Below are 22,688 nucleotides of genomic sequence, written 5' to 3' on the forward strand. Positions count from 1 at the left end.
AGGGCACCTGTGCACGTTGATGCGACGACATCACACATACACGACATCATTGTGTCGATGTCTGCACACTTCCGGATGCCATCCAGCCACGGCGCTAAAAGTGTGCTGCAGTGCTGAAAAGTTTGCAGGACACTGCTCTAAAGCAATTTTTAGAGACCTCAGCGATACTACCCATGCCAGCTCAGTCACTTCACTGCTGATAGGGATTCACATATCCAATTGTCAACGGTCTCACTTAATCTCCTTCATGTATACAATTTTAAAATAATCAACTTTCAATTTTCATTAATGAATGTTTATACAAAATATTTTCACTTATCTTAAGGAATATAGATGGTTTTCTCTAGTTATAATGAATCACATATGGGTTGGGGATCGCATAACTGACATGACTCATGTTTCACATTAAATGCTGTCTCAAGGTATATCCCCTTTTACTGGTATTGCCATGATTTACTGTTGGTCTTGTCTTATCCTTAAGTGAACATATTGGGGTAAATTCTCTATTACTGCGTTTAACTTAGGCGTGCTTTGGACGTCCGATGTAAGTGAATAATTACGGAGTTAAGGATCTTAATTAATGTTAATTGGGAAATTAACGACACATAGACGTCCCTATGAGGTAGTTGACGGACTGACGTCTATAGAAAGCATAGTCCCGTCTCCAGCTCTGGACGTGGGCGTTCCGTGGGCGTGCCAAATGGGGACGCTAGATGAGCGCTGCCTGAGCGAGCAACTGCATCTAAATATCGTGTATTATGTAGACTTAAGAAACCCTGGTCTAACTTGGATTTCAATGCCGTTTCAACTATCTTAATTGCGGCTCTTTGTTAGACGCGAGGCAGACGTCCGCTGTGTTTTTTCATCAATAATTCCAATAGTGAGTTTGAATAGGTAATTTTCATCTTTTCTCTGTCCTAATAAATATAATGACACCATAACAATGGAACACATTATATTGCATGGATAACAAACCACATTTCTGCCCAAACAATAATATAATTTACACATGGCTTTTACAACCCCCTTTTTTTTCTCAACAAACAGCACTGCAATCAGCTCTCTTTTGAAAGCAAAGAAAAAACAGCACACATTATCAGCACTTAAAAAGAGAATAAACAGATACACACCTTAACATTCAGCTTCCCTCATTGCAAAATGGAGGTCTTCAGTTGCACAAAACTGACCTCATTGTGACCTCATCAATCTGCACCTTCAAAGTAGTATGCCACAATTAAAAGATGTGCTGTGTGTAGAACTCACAACCTCTGGATGTTAGGAGCACAGGCTGGCGCCTAACACATAGAGCTACAGCTGCTTCTACTTAGGTCCATCTCACCACCCTTCCATATCATACTTGACTGAGCTGTCTATGCTCATTAGCGATCATATCAGGATGAACTCAAATAAGTTTAAGCAAAGGAATGCCTAAAGATTTGGAAGGTTTTCAAGTAGAAAACAAATATCAACTATGTATTAAAGAATTGCAGCACAAATGTCGCTGATCGGTAAGGGCAAAAAAACCACCACTTTTCTGGTATGACGCCTAAACGGAACAGATTACTTACAGTCATATATGCATTAGTACAGTGCTTAGAATGAAGATTAGCGTGTGGGAAAAACGGAGCTCCACCTCACATGCATTCAAGCACACTTGGGAATATGGGTTTGGGGCTCAGTGAAAGCAGCGCTTTTAACCATTGAGCTACCACTCTTTTATCTCAGCCTACTATGACATTATAGCTAAACTCCTTTTCCCTTAGCACTTCACTAAGATATGATATGACAAGGGAGCCAGGGCCCCAGTTAGGGGGGGATGTTTTTGGTGGGGGAGGGTGTTCAGCATGAGAGAGAACAGGTTGCATTAAATATTAGACAATGGGCTGCACATAATAAAAGCTGAAGCAAAATATTGATATGTAAAGGCAAGGCTAAAGAGTTACCAGGTGTCCTGGCTGAGAAATGAATATAACCTATTTGCTAACCTTACTCAAGACTTGAACCCCCTGATGTATGGAAGATGAAAAGCAATGCCTTAAGGCATAGAGCTATAGAGGTAACTTTGTTTAGAACATAGAGCTTCGTATCAAAGCTTAGAGATGTGAAGGAAATGACTACAACGTCACTACAGCTGTATATTGCAAAACGACATCCAATGCACATCCAATTAGATTTGAATCCTAACGGTTCCTATGACGTCAGACGCTAATTAGGCGTGCTTTAGTATATAGAAAGCTTTGGCACAGCCATTTTTCCTATGTAAGACCCCCTCATGTGAGTTGGTGTTTGTGGTGTTCCGTTTCCTCAATGATGAAACTTTGTGCTATGACTTGCCTGTTCTCCTTTATACTCCCTTCTGCCTTTGACACTCCTCCCCACCCCCATTATCTGTATTTCTTTAGTTTATGGATTTTTCTGGGTGTTGGTGTGAGGGATTGTTGAGGACTTAGGTTTTGTGTTAAGTGTGGAGGGGAATCAATTGTTAGGGAAAAGAAGGGGCCAGGTCAGGTTACACAGAGATGCCCACACCCACCACTCTCCCTGCTTTCATAATGTCATGGTCTGCCCCACCTACATTTTCCATATTAGCAGAATACACCAAAAAGAAAGAGCGGAGGGGGCCTACAACTTTCAATTAACTCCAAGTGGAATGGATGGGAACCTGTGTTTAAATATGGGAAATATGTCATCAACCAAGGCAGCTACTGCACCAGATGGGATACATATTAATGAGATTCTTAAGTTGAATGCAGGAGAGGTGTCTAGATATGGCCAGACTTGGGGGAGGGGGGGGGGGAGAGATATGCTGGATAGTAGTCTGGAATGAGAAAAGATAAAAGCAAGAGGTGGAGGATGTCATGGAGGCAAGGAGAGATTAGGGATGCAAGGGTATTTGCAAACAGAAAGGGTGAAAGGTTGACACTGGGGATGGAAGGAAATTAGGGAGAAACACTAGGTTTTGAGGTGGAATGGAGAGATGGCATGTAGGTTCCAGCCCTCTCCTCCCCTCCCCTGGTATGCATCAAGGAAAATAACAGAAAAGAGAGGGACAGATGTTGATGCATAGGGAGCTAGGTTGTGAAAGGTGGGATAAGAGGATTGTAAGGGATAGCCCTAATGAGCATGCATGAGAGACCTGCATCTAATGGAGGTGTCAGCCATCAAATCTACCACTATGCATATCCATTAGGGGTATCCTCAAACCCTAACTGGCCTAGTGGTCGTTCATGACACTGTTGGGACATACCTCTGTAAACCACATGATACAGCAATGTAGCTCCGTGAAGCACCTAACGAATACAATATAAGCTGAAACAAACACACTGTCAGCTATATATGTTTCATTTATTTGATGGATTTTATTGTAAAACATAAATCCATTGACTTGCTGTTGTACATAATAGATGGAAATATGCATAATATAGGATGCAACCACAAAAAACAAAAGGGAACAAGCCTGAAGAAGTATTTAATACCTTATTTAACTCAGATGGTGCTCAGAATCCACGGATGGAATAGAAAAAACTCAGGATGGGGAACAAACCCCTAAAGAGATTGGTCATTGAAAGTGCTTCATTCTGTTTAGCATGTCCATAACATAGGTGAGTATTCAATGATTCAAAAAAATATAGTTTCAAAAAGTGCAAGCAAACTTAACTTCAAAGTCCATACAGCGATGGTCCGGCAGGGTTCTGACGCGTTTTGCCAAGGAGGCTTCTTCAGAGAACCCGCTGTGCTGTGTGCAATTCAAAATTAAATGCTTCCTGGTTCAAAGGAAGAAGTCTTTCATTTCCTGTGACAAAGATGAAGTCAGGCAAATGTCCAGGCTGCCAACAGATGGCACAGGTTGCACCTTAAGATGAAGTCAGGCAAATGTCCAGGCTGCCAACAGATGGCACGGGTTGCACCTTAAGATGAAGTCAGGCAAATGTCCAGGTTGCCAACAGATGGCACGGGTTGCACCTTAAGATGAAGTCAGGCAAATGTCCAGGCTGCCAACAGATGGCACGGGTTGCACCTTAAGATGAAGTCAGGCAAATGTCCAGGCTGCCAACAGATGGCACGGGTTGCACCTTAAGATGAAGTCAGGCAAATGTCCAGGCTGCCAACAGATGGCACGGGTTGCACCTTAAGATGAAGTTAGGCAAATGTCCAGGCTGCCAACAGATGGCACGGGTTGCACCTTAAGATGAAGTTAGCAACATGGCTCCTGGAGAGCTACAGATCCTTGGAAGGGTGTAATAGTTATTATCCAACTATGATGCCCTCGATGGGAGTTGAAGCTGATGAAGATTGGCACTCAGGCCAGGAGGCTATCTGGATGAAAGATCTGCAGTGACTGAACCGTGATATAGAGGCTGTGGCGTGTACATGCAGAGGAGGTCCAGCGGAGCCCCAGGGTCCATGCGGCATGACTGGCCTGGGAGTGTTCAGAGGACATAGTGGGTCCTAATAGGGGTCCTTTCCTTTTCCCTTTCCCCGGCCATGGCCTCGACCCCGACCACGGGTGGCCGGGGGGGGGGGGGGGAACCCTGCCTGGTGGGAGCCTGGCTGGAGGAGGTCTGGGAGGTGGATTGAGCTCCAGGATCCCCATGGGAGGCAGTCTGGGTGATGAGCTGGGGGAGAAGGTGTGAAAGAATGCCACACATGTTCTCCAGGGCCCGGCGACTCCCTGCCTGATCTTCCAGCATTGCAGCCTGCAGGGCACGTGTTGCAGACTGCTCGGCCACCAGGGAGGCCAGGTGCTGGTTCATGACATGTGTGGCTTCTTTTATCTCAGCCACCTCCCTGATGAGCAAAGTTTGTCTCTGGTGGATGTGGTCACCCACCTCCACCAATTGACGGTGGAGCTCATCAGGGGGGGCCTCCAGCTCATCACCCTGATGAAAATCTTCCTCCCCCAGGGCTCCGACCTCATCCACCTCTTCTTCCCCCTCCAACTCTTCCCCCTCCTCTACTGCCCTGTTGTCATCGTGGGGATGAAGGGGGGGCGCCGGTGCAGCTTGTGTATCAGTGTTCTGAGGAGGAGGGGTGGCGTATGATGTGCCAGGCACTGCTTCCTCCTCCTCCTCCTCCTCATCCCCTTCATCCCTATCAGCAGCAGAAGGACGCCTCTGCAAAAAGACAAGAAAATACACATTGGTATTAGTTGAAAGCGGTAACATCTGAGAACATCATTTGAATTGCATCACAGGTCACAATACTGTACATCTGGTCATTTACAAGGTATTATGCAGGCTAACATATGGAACATTAGCAACTTATTCCACATGTTAGGCTTCCAAGAGTATCAAAACAGGCAATGGCTTTTATTATATTACTATGAATTGCATTGGTTGTATAGTACTGTTGTAGTTTAGAAAGATATAAAATATGAGTTAAAACACCAACAAGTCAATGGCTTCTATGTAAAGTGATTTTACCTTGGTGCCCCAGGGAAGTATCAATGGCTCCCACAACAGGACCTTTTCCAGGACCCACTATGTCCATCACCTCACTCTCCAGGACAGTCAGTTGGAGGTTGCCGCAAGGACCCTGCGCATTAATCCATTCCTGCTTCCGCCGGACCTCTCTCCGCAGGGCACGCCACCGTTTTTTCAGAGCCTCTATATCACGGCCCTGATGGTGTACAGCATCTATGTCACTGCAGATTCTTCTCCAGATAGCATGCTGGCCTTCTATCCCAATCCTATCAGCTTCCCTCCCAAAGAGGGAATCATAGTGGCCCCGACTTGGGCCACAAGGATCTGCAACTCTCCATGCAAGAAATTCGATTTTCACTTTGGAGCCATGTTGCAAGGTGTAGCCATCTTTTCAGGCTACTTGTAGAACACGTTCAACCCCCCCCCCCATAGAACAGCCAATGAGGTGTGATGGGCGTGGTTAGGAAGCGGGCCAAGGAACCGCACCCGAACGGCGCCCAATAGGCATAGAGAAAGTTTTCCCGCCATGCTGACGTCAGACGCTACATAGGCGTGCATGGGTATAAGAAGGTCCAGGTGAGCAGCGTTTCCTTTCTATTCTGTCCTATTGCTTATGCAGATGTTTGAGACTTTACTCTGTCTTAGTCTTTTACATTTTTTTTCCTATCTCTGCCTCCCATTTCTCTCTATTCCACAGAGCCATTAACAATATTCTAATATGTTGTTTTATCTTTTCTAGAAGCAGCTCAGATAGTAAGTCCAGGTGAGAATGATATTTTGTAAGCTACTTAGGTGTCCTTATGATAGAACTAAAGAAACCAACCAGCAAAAACTGACTTCTCTTTATGGGCTTTCATTGTGTGCTATTGTTTATAATAGTTATTTTATTTCTGATATCTCTTACTCTCCATTCCACAGGGCTGACAAAAATGACTGAGAAGACTGATAAAGACCATGCTGGTAGATATTTTGCTGGTAGAAATATGGATATGTAAGTAAAATGGATGTGTTCATACATCTGAGAGGGTTTACTCATAGAGCTAAAGTTAATTCTTTGTAGAATCAAATTACAGGCAAGTTAAAATCAGGTGAGGAATGGTTCTGTGTACTAACTCATTGATAAGAATAGGTTGGGTATGTTGGGGGGGGGGGGGGGGGAAACACTGCCATTCAGTGGACATCCAATCAGTGTACATGGTTCAGGTGGAAAACTCCTAATGAGTGGCTAATGGCTGCCATTTTTAATAAGGAGTCTAAAGGTATGTTAGCAGCTCTGTTACTTCTAGGTGTGTGTTCTGCCACAACTTCAGTGTTAAATTTGGAGACATAGGTCTTTGTTAACAGTTTCTCTCTATTCCTCATTTCAGGTTAACTCTGCTCATCACCTATGTGTTTGCCAGAGAGAGACCAGACGAGCAGCTCAGCACACCAGCTTGCACCTAGCCAAACAGTTGTAGGTGAGAATGATATATGGTAACCTTTATTTGCTTACTCTACTATTCTTCACTTGAGTCACTCTTCTGATGAGTGAAATAAATGTTTCACACTTCTATTGTTCTCTTCACACAGGTATCCTTGATGACTTTCAGGAACAATAGTAAATTGATAATGTTGGCCTCATAGAACACCATGGCACTCATTCCTGCTGTTATATGCACACAAACTTTTTGTTTTCAGTTAGTCTATTCCCTCACATGAGTTCTAAACAGTAGCAGTGGAGGATTACAGGTGATATTAACCCACACCATCAGCGAGTTAAGGCTATTGCTTTAACAACTCTACCACGGTGACATCTAAGCAGCTCAACATAAATGAGGTTAACACATTGCTTCAGGGAAGGGAGGACAGATATGGACCTTGGGGGTTGAACCCCCTGTTTGTGAACCTTGTGTAAACCAGCTTCTCCTCTTTTCTGTTTTCAGGTGTCTTAGACAGGCAACTGCAGTATTGTCAGATGGAGTTTTGTATTACTGAGAGCAGTGCAGCTGTGAGCATCTTTGTGGTTTCCACACCTGCTTAACCAAAATAGTGCAGCTCAAGAACCAGGAGGATAGATTGAGGTATGTGGCCTTTACTTCCATCACCTTCCGTGAAAGGAAGAAAAACCCACATGTCTCATTTGGATTCTCCTGGTGTGGAGCCAACTCTTACTAGCAGTAACCCTATTCCTCAACAACAAATCTACCACAGTGACTTAGATTCTCTTCCTTATATAGCCATTTACTTTGGAACAGGGACTGGCTTACTTTGCACATCATAGCTGAGATGTCGTCATCTACCTACAGTTGCATATACCCTTGCATTCACTTGCTTCTTTCCTAGATTCTGCAATGATTTGACATCAGAGTGGCTAGCAGGTAATAGAATGAATGACAGACCCTAATAAAGATTGTCAAACTTTCTATATGTCACCTTGTTGTTATATTGAAAAGGGCCCATTCAGCAGTCCCTTCTGAACCCCTATCTACCTTGGACTCTGTCCACTAAACTGCTGATGCTACAAGGTTAAAACCACACAGGAAAGTTTAAACTATAAAAATTTTTTTTATTCAAATAGAAAACTTTTTTTAAAATTTAAACTTTAGAAAAAAATAACTATTTACATAACACATAACGCAGGGAAAGAGGGTGGGTGCCCCCCAAGAGCAGCTTGAGCTACCTCAGGCGAGGGGGCGGAAGAGGTGCAGTTATTGAGAGGGTGTATGGCTGCTGGCACCATGCCCTCTTTCGGCTACCAGCCGCAAGAGGGCATGTTCCATCCTCTCAACACACCCTCTCAATACCTGCACCTCTTCCAAGAGGGCAGAGTAGGGCTCTATCTCCCTGACCACCCCCTCCTGAGGCTGGTCGGGCTGCTCCTGGGGGGGAACAGCAAGGAAAGGGGGTGGGATGGGAACAGGAAGGGCAGGAGAGTGAGGGGAAGGGCTATGGGTGGGGGAAGGGGAAGGTCCAACAGGGGATGGTGGTGGTGGTCCTGGAGGTAGTGGTGGGGCAGGCGGTGGGGGTCCAGGGGGCAGTGGTGGGGCAGGCAGTCCAGGGGGCAGTGGTGGGGCAGGCGGTGGAGGTCCAGGGGGCAGTGGTGAGGCAGGCGGTGTGGGTGGTCCTGAGGGCTGCCAGGCCTCCTCCTCCTCCTCCTCTTCCTCCTCCTCCTCCGCCGAGGACCAGGGTGGGGCTCCCTCCATTAGTTGTGGGGCCTCCTGAGGGGGTGCCTGCGCTGCTGCTTGACAAGAGAGAAATAGGATACAGTCAGATATGTCCACAACACTTTTGAACATGACATTCTATACTACGTTATTTTCTTCAAATGCTAATAACAGGATGCAAAGCACCTACTCCACTGTAAACATCAAAATGTAGCGTAATTAAGTGAGGCAAGTAGAACACCATAACGCCATTGTGACATGATATCACAATAGCAGCTTTACTGCAGATTTTATGATTAAGAATGGTTTACAGCTACTCAAGCATTTTCATCTATTTATTCTGGTAGGCTGATCACAAAGAAACACACGCTGGACTCATTACTCACCGGCTTCAGCGCGCAATTCCTCCCTCACCCCCTCAAGGAAGGCCCGCTCCTGGCACCTCAGCAGCCGCCCCCTTTTCCTGAGATCCTCAACCTGGATAATAGAGAGAGAGAGAAAGAACAGAGAGGGAGGGATATGATGAGTGCCATCTAGCACTGTGGCATAACGTTTACTTAAGTATTGACCTCTATAAGCACATAAAAATGGAGTACGCTGCCCTCCAAGAGCCCCTATCCGTTTTGCTGCCTACCTCCACCCCCTTCTGCCACATGTTTTACATGAATTTATTCACGTACTCCAGCATTTTCCCCTTTCTATGCTGGAGGCATCGCTATCTCTCTACTGTACCTGGGACAGTGGGGGGGGGGGGGGTGTGAGGTGACATGGCCAGCATCACAAGGAGGAGTGTGGGATTGAACTCACAACCCCAGGGTGCTGAGGCTGTAGCCTATCAGCACTGCCCCACATTACAGCATGTCCTGGTGAGCTTACAATCATGCAGCAGGGGCAATAAAATAGTTTGGTCAGAAGGAGCAGCGTGGCTTGAAACCCCTGACGTCAGGGTACTGACGCTGTCACTTTAAACGTCATGCCACTATCTCCCTAGACCAGCAGATTGATACAGGAAAGGTGAAGGTATTTGAAATGACATAGCAGCACTTTAATATATTTGTTTTCCTTTGGCAAAGTTGATTTCAAGATGTTTCTATTACAAATGCGAAGCTTGTGACCCAAAAATTAGTTGTGTGCTTGTTGTGAATGGAATAGATGCCTTCTAGGAGCTGAATTTGTCATTTGAAATCCTACTACTGCTCCTTTGGGATGTGCTTTAATTTCAGTATTCAATGTAAAAGATTTATTATGCACAATTGTAGTTTTTAAAAGGAATCAAAATTTACCCACAAAAACATAAACAATTTGATTGAGACAGGTTTCCATCATTACATTTTACATGATTATTTGTGAGGGCCTGACTTGGAATACTTACTTCCCTGGGACATGAGGCTCTTCTGTTATACCGCCGGGTCAGGCGGGTCCAGGAGTCCCTGAACTGCAGGTATGACCTGCGATGGCCTGCCACTCTGAAATAGTGGTGCTCATGCACTAAAAAGAGCCTGGCCAGCAGCCTGGAGTCTTCAGTGGTGAAGTTTGGCTGTCTCCTGGCAGCCATTTTAGGAGAAATAACTGCGCATGAAGAACGGGCGATTCTATGATGTCACAACGCAAAAAAACGTGATGACGTGTTTGTACCGCTTGGGCGTGCTTGCAGCGGCCGCTCCGCGCTACATCAACACTGTAGATTACATCCTGAACCACGCCGATATCGCTGTTATACAAAAAAGTACAGCAGAACGCTTAGAAGCTTACCATGTAAACCTAATGAAACTTCACCTCCCCCAAACACAATGACAAATTATAAATGAAATAAATGAAGATTGGGAAGTAGGAGGTTCACATATTTTAGCTTAGCTATGCATGTTTGGGTGGGTGGAAAAACAAAATAATATTATGTCTTTGGTAACCTTAATCAGGACTTGAAACCCTGACCTCTGGAAGATACATGCAGTGATTTTAAGCACTGAGCTATGTTGGGGATTTGGGAATGGGAGTCTCCAGAAATGGCTTTAGGTACAAGCTTTGACAAGGGGTAATCATTGCAAGTATCTACAGGTGTATTTGATCTATGCACACCCAATGAACGTGCAAACAGATTTCAAAATTCTAATGGCTTCTATGACGTCAGACGCTACATCGGCGTCGAGAGTATATAAGGAGCTTTAAAAAACCATTCTTTTGTCTCCTTTAGACTCCCGTGCGTTTGTGCTTCTGGTGCTTGATTTGTGATATTGTGACTTTGTACTGTGATCTTATTGGTTCTCCTTTCCCCCATCTTCTCCCTTTTGTTGTGTACTTGTCAGTTGGTGTCTTTGGTCTGGTGTTGGTTTGAGAGATGGCTGACGACTTTGAGTTTGTCTTACGTGTGGTGGCCCTTGATAGATTGCTGCGCAGAGGAAGGGGTCTGGCCCCGGCCCCGGGGCGTGGGCAGGTTAGAGGTAGAGGAAGAGGTCCGGCTGTGGCCCTGGGGCGTGGCCAGGTTAGATGCAGAGGCCCAGGCTGATGCCGACGCCAGGCCCCCAGGGTATATAGGCCCAGGGCAAACTTCCTTGATATGACAGATGAGCGGTGTATTGGTCTCTTTAGATTTAATCGGGAGACCATAGTTCATCTCTGTGAGCAACTGCAGGTGGATTTGGAGCGCACCACTCTTAGGGGACATTCCCTTCCAGTTTATGTACAAGTAACTACAGCCCTGGGGTTTTTGGCTACAGGAACCTTCCAAAGGCCCCTGGGAGCTGGGGCTGGCATCAGTCAACCGTCTGTATCCAGGATAATCAATAAGTTTTTGGAAGTCTTTTTAAGGCGTATTGCTATGTATAACCAGTTTCCGATGAGTGAGGCAGAGCAGCAACGCACAATGAGGGATTTTGCTCAACTGGCACGTTTCCCCTCTGTCCTGGGAGCTATAGACTGCACACACATAGCACTCAGACCACCTGCTGAAACTGAAAGGCAATTTAGGAACCGGAGGGCATATAATTCCATGAACATGCAGGTGGTCTGTAGTGCTACCATGGAGGTGACAGATGTGTGTGCCAGCTTCCCAGGGTCCTGCCACGACGCTTATATCCTGGCCCACTCCGGCCTAGGTGGCAGGTTCCAGAGGGGTGAAATCCAAGGTGGATGGCTGGTTGGTGAGTTAACGTACTACTGCAGATAAAGCTTTGCTACATTAACCACCTTTCTCTCATTTTACCACAGGGTCATGGCTAACTTTGGAGGATTATGCAGAACAATGGACAACAGATATGTGCCCCTTTTCTAATATTGTTTCTCCTTGCAGGTGATCGTGCCTATCCCCTGAGGACGTGGTTGATGACCCCAATTGTGCGTCCCCAACAGTCAGAGGAGGAGCAATATAACCGAGCCCTGAACACCACAAGGACCGTCGTGGAACGTGCGTTTGGGTTGCTCAAGTCCCACTTTAGATGTCTACACCGCTCAGGAGGGCAACTGCTGTACAGGCCCGACAAGGTGTCCAGGATGTTTGTTGCCTGCTGCATGCTACATAACCTAGCGCTGAGAAGACGGATGCCAGACCCTCCTGAGCCGGTCCAAGACAGTGACGATGACGAGGACATCCAAGCTAGACGCAGGCCTCTACCTGAGCAAGAAGAGTGTAGGAGAGGGCAGGTGGTCAGGGACAACCTAATAAGAGCCCATTTCTTGGGATAATGGTGAGTATATTTATGTGAACCTCAAACAGCTTCTCTCTCTCTGTCTGTCTCTGTCTCATGTGAGTGAATGTGATGATGCCTCTTTCTCTAGGCAGAAGTTAAAGTTCAGATGTCCCTGACCAGCAAAGCAAGAAGTTATTGGTAGCAGCTCAAGTATTAAAGGTAGAATAATAGGTAAGAATCAAATATAGCTATCTTTGTTTTTGGCCTCATTCACTATGTTGCTCCTGTATATCATTCCATTAGCAGGCTTTATGATGAATTGCCCACATGTCAAATAGCTAACAGCTTTCATACTCTTGTTGCAGGTTGGATGTCCAAGACTTTCATCGTCACCATACAAGGGCATCGTAATGTGCTTCTCGATGGCCTGGTAAGAGCTAGCAGTTTAGGACCTCTTGGTTTTTTTGTTGTTTTACCAACAACAAATCGTATATCGACACATGCTGGTGTTAGGTTAGCATGTGTGTTGATTGAACACCCCCTTAGTTTTAGGTATAAATGACATCTATAGTGGAAGCTCAGAGAAAGCCGATTGGATGACCTATACTGCTAAAATGTTAAAACTATGGCTATCAGAAGCCTATATGCTGCTCAGCTTTCCACACCTTGTAGGAGTTAATGATGGTATTGGTCTACAAGTTTCTGTGTAGCATAAGACTATAGCACCTCCCTCCCCCTTCTCCATGCTGGTACTTCAAGTTCAACTGAAGCTATAGGGTAACTGTAGGTATTGTGACAGTTTGAGGTGGGGGACTTTTCCAATGTATTAACATGCTTCCCCTCTTTGCAGGTGTTCGGGCCCAGCTGATCTCCTCCTCCTCCTCCTGTGGCTAGCATCTCATCATGAAGCTGTTCCTGTGATATGGGCGGATCCTGTGACGTATTCCTGATACTTGTGCATAGGTAGGTATGAGACATTTGTGCTCACTTCTACTAACCTTCAACATTCCAACCAGTGTGTGTAGGCTCTTAGCTCACATATGGACTCTGTAACAAGGAGGACGGCTTTTATTTCCCTTGCTTCTATGGCAGAAACCTCTGGCCTTTATTCTCTGACCTCCTTACTTTCCTGTCTTCCTTTTCCTACATCCTGCCTTACCCTACCATGAGGAAATCTTAATATTTCACAGGCACTGACATTGTACCCTTTCCTCCTGTAGGCTGGGAGTTGATTTGGACCTAGGAGTGGCTTACTCTGTATACCGGTGTAGCTGTGATCCATCTCAGCGAACTGCAGTTGCATGTGTTACAATTTCACACTGCTTTTCTGGACTTTTGAGTGTCAATGAAATGACATGATATTCTACAATAAAAATCTTAAACCATTTAAGGATGTTGTGATTACTTACCAAAGGAATGCCATTATTGTAGCATATAGGACGCCGAATGTTAAGCGCCTAAACGGAATAGATTCATTCAGTAGTACAGTTCGGTTTTAACACCCTCAACTCCTTCAGCTGACACAATACTCATTAGAATAAAATTACAAGATACAGACCAATCACATCTCATTTTCATCTGAAACAGCACATTAGCAATACCAGATACAAAACATTAGAGAAGTTGAATTTGCGTGTGATCAAAACAGCACTTTTGGACTATGTATTCAACCATACTTGAGAATATGGATTTCGGGTTAGTGAAAGCAGTGCTTTAAACCATTTTTTTGTGTCAGTTAATTATGATATGATAGCTAAGCTGATTATACCTTGGCACATCACTAAGGTATGCTATGACAGGGGAACCAGAGACACAGGTGTAGGTCAGTGAGTAAAAGCACTATATCGATCATCTGTAGGTTGTGAGTTCAACTCCCGGCTTGTCTTTTACTTGTGGCATATCTACCTTCCAGGTGCACCTTGATGATGTCACAATGAGGTCAGCATTGTGCTGCTGGCTACTTCCTCTTCCTGTGAACTAGAAGCCACATTCAGGTCTGATCTGTGTTTTGATTCTGTTTCTAAGTTGGGCCAGTGTAAGTTATGGGATTTACCTTTGTTGTGAAGAATGAGCTGATTGTAGGAATGTTTTAAGACCAGGAGAGTGTTCTTTCGAGCAAGATATCACTTCTAAACTATCCTCTCTGAAATAATGTCTCTGGGAAATCGAGAGAAAGCTTATTGGATGACTTAGGGTGCCTTTCCTGCCAGTCTTTGTGGAACTTAAACAAAGTTTATAAGAAGTCTATATTGTGTTCAAAGTCCTATCCTTTCCACTTCCCTGGGACATGAGGCTCTTCTGTTATACCGCCGGGTCAGGCGGATCCAGGAGTTCCTGAATTGCAGATATGACCTGCGATGGCCAGGCACTACAAAGAAGTGATGCTCGTTTGGTAGGAAGAGCCTGGTCAGCAGCCTGGAGTCCTGTGTAGAGAAATTTGGCTGTCTCCTGGCTGCCATTTTATAGGAAATAACTGCATATGAAGAACGGGCGATTCTATAACGTCAGTGCAAAAAAACCGCGATGACGTCTTTTGTGCCGCATGGGCGTACTTGCAGCGGCCAGTCCACTCTACATCAATACTGTTGATTACATGCTCAACGACGCCGATATCGCTGTTATACAAAAAAGTACAGCAGAACGCTTAGAAGCTTAGCATGTAAACCTAATGAAACTTCACCTCCCCCAAACACAATGACAAGTTATAAATTAAATAAATGAAGATTGGGAAGTGAGGTTCACATGCTTAGCTATGCATGTTTGGGTGGGTGGAAAAAAAAAATATTATGTCTTTGGTAACCTTAGTCAGGACTTGAACCCCTGACCTTTGGAAGATACATGCAGTGCTTTTAAGCACTGAGCTATGTTGGGGACTTGGGAATGGGAGTCTCCAGAAATGGCTTTAGGTACAAGCTTAGAAGCTTACCATGTAAACCTAATGAAACTTCACCTCCCCCAAACACAATGACAAGTTATAAATTAAATAAATGAAGATTGGGAAGTGAGGTTCACATAGTTTAGCTTAGCTATGCATGTTTGGGTGCGTGGAAAAAAAAAATAATATTATGTCTTTAGTAACCTTAGTCAGGACTTGAACCCCTGACCTTTGGAAGATACATGCAGTGCTTTTAAGCACTGAGCTATGTTGGGGATTTGGGAATGGGAGTCTCCAGAAATGGCTTTACGTACAAGCTTTGACAAGGGGTAATCATTGCAAGTATCTACAGGTGTATTTGATCTGAGAACACCCAATGAACGTCCAAAACGATTTCAAAATTCTAACGGCTTCTATGACGTCAGATGCTACTTTATGGTTAGGGTTAGGGCTAGAGTTAAGTAGCTCAGTAGCTCAGTGAGTAAAACGCGCTGTACCAATCATCCATAGGTTGTGAGTTCAACTCCCGGCTTGTCTTTTACTTGATTATAACATGAGGGGTTTATGCTGCAGGAGTGTGTTGTTGGGGTGTTGCAGGGGTGTCTAGGATGACAGAGAACAGTCACTTGCATTTTCAACAACGCATTTGAATTTCTTAAGACGAAACCTTAGTGAGCCGGGGGAGGGAGGTCACTGCAGCCTCGCGCCTCAGATGAAAAGGTTCATTTTTTAGGGACCGTGTAAGCTGATCTGGGACAGTCTTCAGCAACTCGGAGCCCTCCCCGCTGGGCAGAAGGAGGAGGCTTTGGCGGTGGTGGTTTTGGTGGTGAGTGAGGGCGGGAGGGGGGAGTCGCCTGGCTGCTGCATCTGCACTCCTGCTGGCCACAGACCTACTGATCACAGAGCAGAGATCACAGAAGCACGCAGGTATGTGCGCATGCGCGGCTAGGGTTTTATTATATAGGATATACACCTATAGCATCTCATTTTCATCACAAACACATTAGCGAGACTATACACAATACATTACAAAGTTGAGCTTGGGTTTGATAAAATAAACAGCATAATTTTGACTCTGTATTACATTTATTGAACCATACTTAAGAATATGGGTGTTGCATCCGTGACAACAGTGCTTTACACCATTGAGCTACCAGTCTTTTGCCTCAACTGACTGTGATATGATAGCTAAGTAGAGTATACTTTGGCACACAGGTGTCAAAGTCGGTCCTCGAGGGCCAGAATCCAGTCGGGTTTTCAGGATTTCCCCAATGAATCTGCATGAGATCTATTTGCATGCACTGCTTTCAATGCATATTCATTGGGGAAATCCAGAAAACCCGACTGGATTCCGGCCCTCGAGGAGGGACTTTGACACCCCTGCTTTTAGCACATCACTAAGGTATGCTATGACAGGGGAACCAGAGACACAGGTGTAGGTCAGTGAGTAAAAGCACTATATCGAGCATCTGTAGGTTGTGAGTTCAACTCCCGGCTTGTCTTTTACTTGTGGCATATCTACCTTCCAGGTGCACCTTGATGATGTCACAATGAGATCAGCATTGTGCTGCTTGCTACTTCCTCTTCCTGTGAACTAGAAGCCACATTCAAGTCTAATCTGTGTTTTGATTCTGTTTCTAAGTTGGGCCAGTGTAAGTTATGGGATTTACCTTTGTTCTGAAGAATGAGCTGATTGTTGCAATGTTTTAAGACCAGGAGAGTGTTCTTTCGAGCAAGATATCACTTCTAAACTATCCTCTCTGAAATAATGTCTCTGGGAAATCAAGAGAAAGCTTATTGGATGACTTAGGGTGCCTTTCCTGCCAGTCTTTGTGGAACTTAAATGAAGTTTATATGGTGTTCAAAGTCCTATCCTTTCCACTTCTAATAGGAGGTGAGTATGACATTTCTGTACAGCTTTCTGTGTAGCATACATCTACCGGTTCCCACCTTCCATACTAATAATGTAAGTTCAACACCCACTCGGTACGTTTCATCTTCTAGTTCTCCTTTGAAACATAACATATTTTTTTTCCTTGTATTAATGGTAAACTGTACAATTCTGATATCCTAGAGGAAAAAGATACAACACAGCAGTGTTCTCTTTGCCATTCCCTACCTCACTGATATTGCTAGATCAACTAATATATAGTTTACAAAATGGTATACTGTGTTTTAGTTATTTTTTTCATCATCCTATACTTACAATGCTGAATGAGTGATAATAAAGAGTATAAATAAAGTATAATTAAAAAAAACAAAAAACAAAACCGTACCCACGTCTTTCACGGGTCCATTGGAGACGTCTTAATGACGTTTCAGAAACCTGCGTCTATTTTGCGCGAAGAGGTTGTAGGGGCGTCTACCGCACGCCTAAGTATCGTTTGATTGACACTTGCGTTTCCCGGACGTCTAAAGCACGCCTATGTTAGACGTAGAGAATTTACCCCATTTTGTATAAACATTCATTAATGAAAATTGAAACTTGATTATATAAAAACTAGTTTTTTAGCCCGTTACATTAACGGGTGCTAGAATAGATGTGTAGACTTAGGCATTTCTTTCTCTTTCTGTATGTGTCTTTCTTTCTTTCTGTCTCTCCCCCCTGTCCAGCAGTAGCCCTTCTCCCTTCCTTTTACCTCACCTCTGTCCCGCAGCACCCCTTTCCTGCTCCCCCTGTCCAGCAGTAGCCCTTTTCTCTTCCGTTTACCTCCCCCTGTCCAGCAGTACATTAACGGGTGCTAGAATATGTGTGTGTCTGTCTTTATTTCTTTCTCTTTCTCTCCTTAGCCGCTTTCTTTCTTTCTTTTTCCTTGGCTGTCCATCACCACCCCTTGCTTGCTCCCCGTCCATTCTCCCTTCCTTTTACCTCCCCTGTGTCCACCACCACCCCTTCACTGCTCTCCTTATGCTGCAACAGCCCTTCTCCCTTTGTTTTACCTCCCCCCTGTCCAGCAGCACCTCTTTCCTTCTCCACCTGTCCAACATTAGGCCTCCGATCCTTTTTCTTCAGCCCCCCGTCCATCAGCATCTCTTTCCTTCTCCCCCTGTCCAGCAGTAGGCGACCCTTCCTTTTTCTCCCCCCCTCTTTCTTATCCCTATGATACACTTACCTTGCTCTGCCCCTGATCAGAGGTTCCCGACAGCCGCCCAGTTGCACCCATTGGAAAAGTTCCCTCTGCCGCATCCCGCACCCCTCCTGACACGACTCCCACTGTCTTTCTTTCTGTCTGTCTCTGTCCCTGGTCCCCTTTGTCTTTCTGTGTATCTCCCTGCCCCTGTATCTTTCTTCTTTTCTTTCTATCTCCCTTCCTCCCTCTGTCTGTCTGTCCAAAGCAGCATTCCCTCCCCCACACCAGTTCCCTGTGCACCTGCCCCTGTCTTTCTTCTTTTCTTTCTGTCTCCCTTCCTCCCTCTGTCTGTCTGTCCAAAGCAGCATCCCCTCCCCCTCCATTTCCCACCCCCCCCAGCAGTTCCCTGTACAGCAGCATTAGCGTTTCCTCTAATCCCCCTTCCCTTCCCGCGGGCCCGACTACCTACCCGGCGATTCAAGCAGCGTGTGCAGCAGTCTTCACACGCTGCTTCGGGTCCTTCTACTGGCCTGATTTAGTCTGGCACATCCCTGATGACATCATCAGAGACGCGGCAGAGCAAATCAGGGCAGTAGAAGTCCACGAAGCAGCGTGTAAAGACTGCTGCACACGCTGCTTGAATCGCCGGGTAGGTAGTCGGGCCTGCGGGAAGGGAAGGGGGGGGCGGCAAAGGACTTGGGTCATTGTAAGAGCCGGTGCGGAAAGTTGCTAGGCTCCTCGGTGGGAGCGCTGAGCGGCGGCGATCCCTCTCCTCCGAGACACCCCCCCGCCCGCCCGCTGGAGGAACATAGATCGGCGGCTGGCTGCGGTCCCGGCTTCAGACTAAGCCGCACATGCGCACTTCCTAGCTGCAGCTCACGGAAAAAAGGACGCACGCATAGGAAGTTCGCATGCGCGGCTTACCATTTTATTATATTAGATTGTACACGAGTGAGATTAAGAGAGACCAGTGACAATTTGATACGTGAATCCCTGTCGGCGTGAAGTGACTGAGCCGGCGTTTTCTGTTCCATATTATCTGTTGCAGCACATTTTACCTCATAGCCCTGAAGAAGTGGTTGGTGTACACTTTTCCCTCTGAAATTCAGTTTCAGCATTTGCGGTTTCGATTATTCACAGTTTTTAGCTTGCTGGCTCCTCCCCTCAAATTACATCAGCTTGCAAAGAGAAATCGCTGATTCCAAGCATTTATAGAGAAAATCGCTGATTCCCAGCACTTTCTTCCCCATGTTTTGCTTCTCCTTCAGGAACAGGCCAGGCCTCCAACCATGTTATTTGCGGCTTTACCATATTCACGATGGAATAGAAAACAGTGAATAACACATGAAAAAGTTATTTGCGGTTTTTCTGTATTCGCGGGTCTGTTAATCCCCTATCACAGCGAATACGGAGGGAGAAGTGTACCACAAAACGCAGGTCCACGTAGGGGAGTGTTCAATATGATTAGTGCTCACTTGGTTGCTTTGCCCTTAAATTCACCAGTGGTTTTTTATGCCAGTGAAGTTGAGCTGATTATTTAGTTCTCTTTAGTCCTGAGGCTTTTTCCTTTATTTAAAACTATTTTTTGCTCTGAGCCATGCCGCGAAGAGGTTAAAGCATAGTGGAGTTGATTAAATTAAGTTAGAGTACAAATGCAAAGCGATGCACATTGGGAAGAATAACCCAAATCATAGTTACCAGATGCTAGGGTCCACCTTAAGATCATCACATACTATCATGACCAAGTTCAGCTCCTCTTTTGTGCGCAAAAGTTCTTCATCTCCTAAACTGTCGTACCCTCAGGTTTTTATAGCCCAAATGGAAGGAAAAGATTGATAGACTGGACCCTTAAGAATAGAAAACTGAAGGCTGATAAAAAGACCATATGACCTATCTAACAGATTACCCGCAGAATCCAGAGTCCTCTTCAAGTTTGCTTGTTTTTGCTACAAAGCTGTCTTTGGGATTCTTCCAGCTTACCTAATCTCCCAGTTCTCCCCCAACGAGTCCAACAAGAGCACTCGCAGAACAAACCTATTTAATTACCCCTCCTTGAAATCTTACCAATACAAAAAGTTTCTAGATAGAATGTTATCATTCCAGGCAGCTAGGCTGAACACATGGCTTGGAAACCCATGCTTGAGGCCACTACATACGCAGACTTTAGAAAATCCCTGAAAACTCGACTGTTTAACAAATTCTAAATTCCCATACCCAACTCTTCCTCGCCATGACCCTTCCACCTCGCCCCCTAATTCCAAGGCCCGAAACTAATTATACTTTCCACCTTGAATCTCATGTACTGACATAATGTATTTTTATTGTAACCCATGTACTGACTAAATGTATCTTTATTGTAACCCATGTACTGACTAAATGTATCTTTATTGTAACCCACCTGTACCCCATACACTAACAAAATGCACCTTGATAGTAAACCACTTGTATTGTAACCCACTTACATCCCATGTACAGTGGTGCCTCGCATAAAGAACACCTCGCACAGCGAACACTGCACACAACGAACTTCATGTCATGATTCATACAACGAACTTCGTTTCACACAACGAAGTCGCCCGAGCTTCCACGATCGCTGCCGATGTATTGCATCCTTCCGCGCAGGCACTGCAGGCAGTCGTTAGTCACTGCGCTTAACTTAAGCACGTATCGCGGCAATCGTTCTTCATTACGAATTAAATCACGCACGCACGCACGTATCACGGCAGTCATCCTTTTAAGATAAACTCAATATTTTTTATATATCATGGCTTCTAAAAAAAGCAGGAAAGTGATTTCTGTTGAAATGAAACGGGAAATAATTAGAAGGAGTGAATGTGGGGTAAAACAGTGTGACCTCGTCAAAGAGTTTGGCCTCAGCAAGACCACCATTTTCACCATTTTGACAAATTTATCTTTTTTTATGTCATCTTAGCATATTTTATGCTGCAGAATGAATAATTTTTTTTAACATGTATTGTTATGGGAAAACGCGTTTCACATAACGAACTTTTCGCATAACAAACTTGCTCCTGGAACGAATTAAGTTCGTTGTGTGAGGCACCACTGTACTGACAAAATATATCTTTATTGTAACCCACTTGTATCCCATGTACTGACAAAATGAATCTTTAATGTAAACCACTTACATCCCATGTACTGACAAAATATATCTTTACTGTAACCCACTTGTATCCCATGTACTGACAAAATGAATCTTTAATGTAAACCATTTGCATCCCATGTACTGACTAAACGTATCTTTATTGTAAACCGTTTCTATCCCATGTACTGTCAAATGTATCTTTATTGTAAACCGCTTCGAACTTCACAGTATAGCGGTATATAAGAAATAAATTATTATTATTATTATCCCTGACATCTACTCTCCCTTTTGCTCCCTTAGAGATCCTTTTGCACTTGTCCCAATCTCTTAAATTTCAGATACACTTTTCGTCTCTACCACTTCCATTGGGAGGCCATAACACAGATTTACCACCCTTTCCTCTTTGTGAAGAAGTATTTCCTCAGGTTACTTTTGAGTGTGTCCGCTTTCACCTTCATCCTATGCCCCCTCAGGAGACTCACCTCCTGTGCATTTATGCCATGAAGGTATTCAAATGTCTGTAACATATACCGGTAGTTTATTATTTATATTCTGCCTTTAAACAAGGGAGATATGCTGGATCAGTGGAGGAAGAGAATGATGCCAGACTGGGTGGGGGAGGGAGTGGCCTGGAGTGGGGTTGGCTGGGTCTGGAGTGGGGTTGGAAATAGGGGAAGAAAGGTGACAAGCTGGATAAGGGGAGAGAAAGGGATACAAAAGAAATTCTGTGTATGGAGGGATCATAGCAACAGGGACAGAGAAGAGATACTGGACAAGGGGAGGGATAGGAACAGAGACATCAGGTGCTGAATATGGGGGAGGGCAGATAGGGACAAGGACACAGAGGGTTGAGGCTGGATTAAGGATGCAGAGGAAAAGATGGATAGTGGAAATAGAGAGAAGAAATTATCAAAAAGACATAAGACTTTGAAAAGAGATTTAAGAAAATGAACAGAGAAAAACAGTAAAGAGAGACCACAAAGAAAAAAAGTATTGTATTCTGAGTTTATGAATTGTAATATGTCAGATTTGAGAAAACTGCATCTCTGGAATCTTGCATTTCAGTTTCTATTACTACAGGTTTTCTATATAGGGCTCAGATGTTTGCTTTTTGCAGGATTTGTATACTGGAGCTCTGAAGGGATTCCTTCTTCTTCTCCCCTCCATCTGGTCCCCCTACCTTGGCAGAGATGATATTATAGGGGTCTCATCTTAATTTTTCTCCCCAGCGCTCATTCTGTCTTGATTACACCATGAGTCCTGCTGTTTAAACTAAAAGCACTATCCCGTGTGTTTTATCTCTATTAGACTGCAAAGTGTCTGTAAACCTGATAGTGGCTTAGTCTCTAAAGTATAAAACAGGGGTTTTAAGACACAGTGTCTGCACTTTCAAGGTGTGAAGGAAGAGGTCAAATGGGATGCAGAGGCAATTTATTGAAACTTTCTAGTG

Source organism: Geotrypetes seraphini, chromosome 3 (genome assembly GCF_902459505.1).
Source record: "Geotrypetes seraphini chromosome 3, aGeoSer1.1, whole genome shotgun sequence".
NCBI lineage: Eukaryota > Metazoa > Chordata > Amphibia > Gymnophiona > Dermophiidae > Geotrypetes > Geotrypetes seraphini.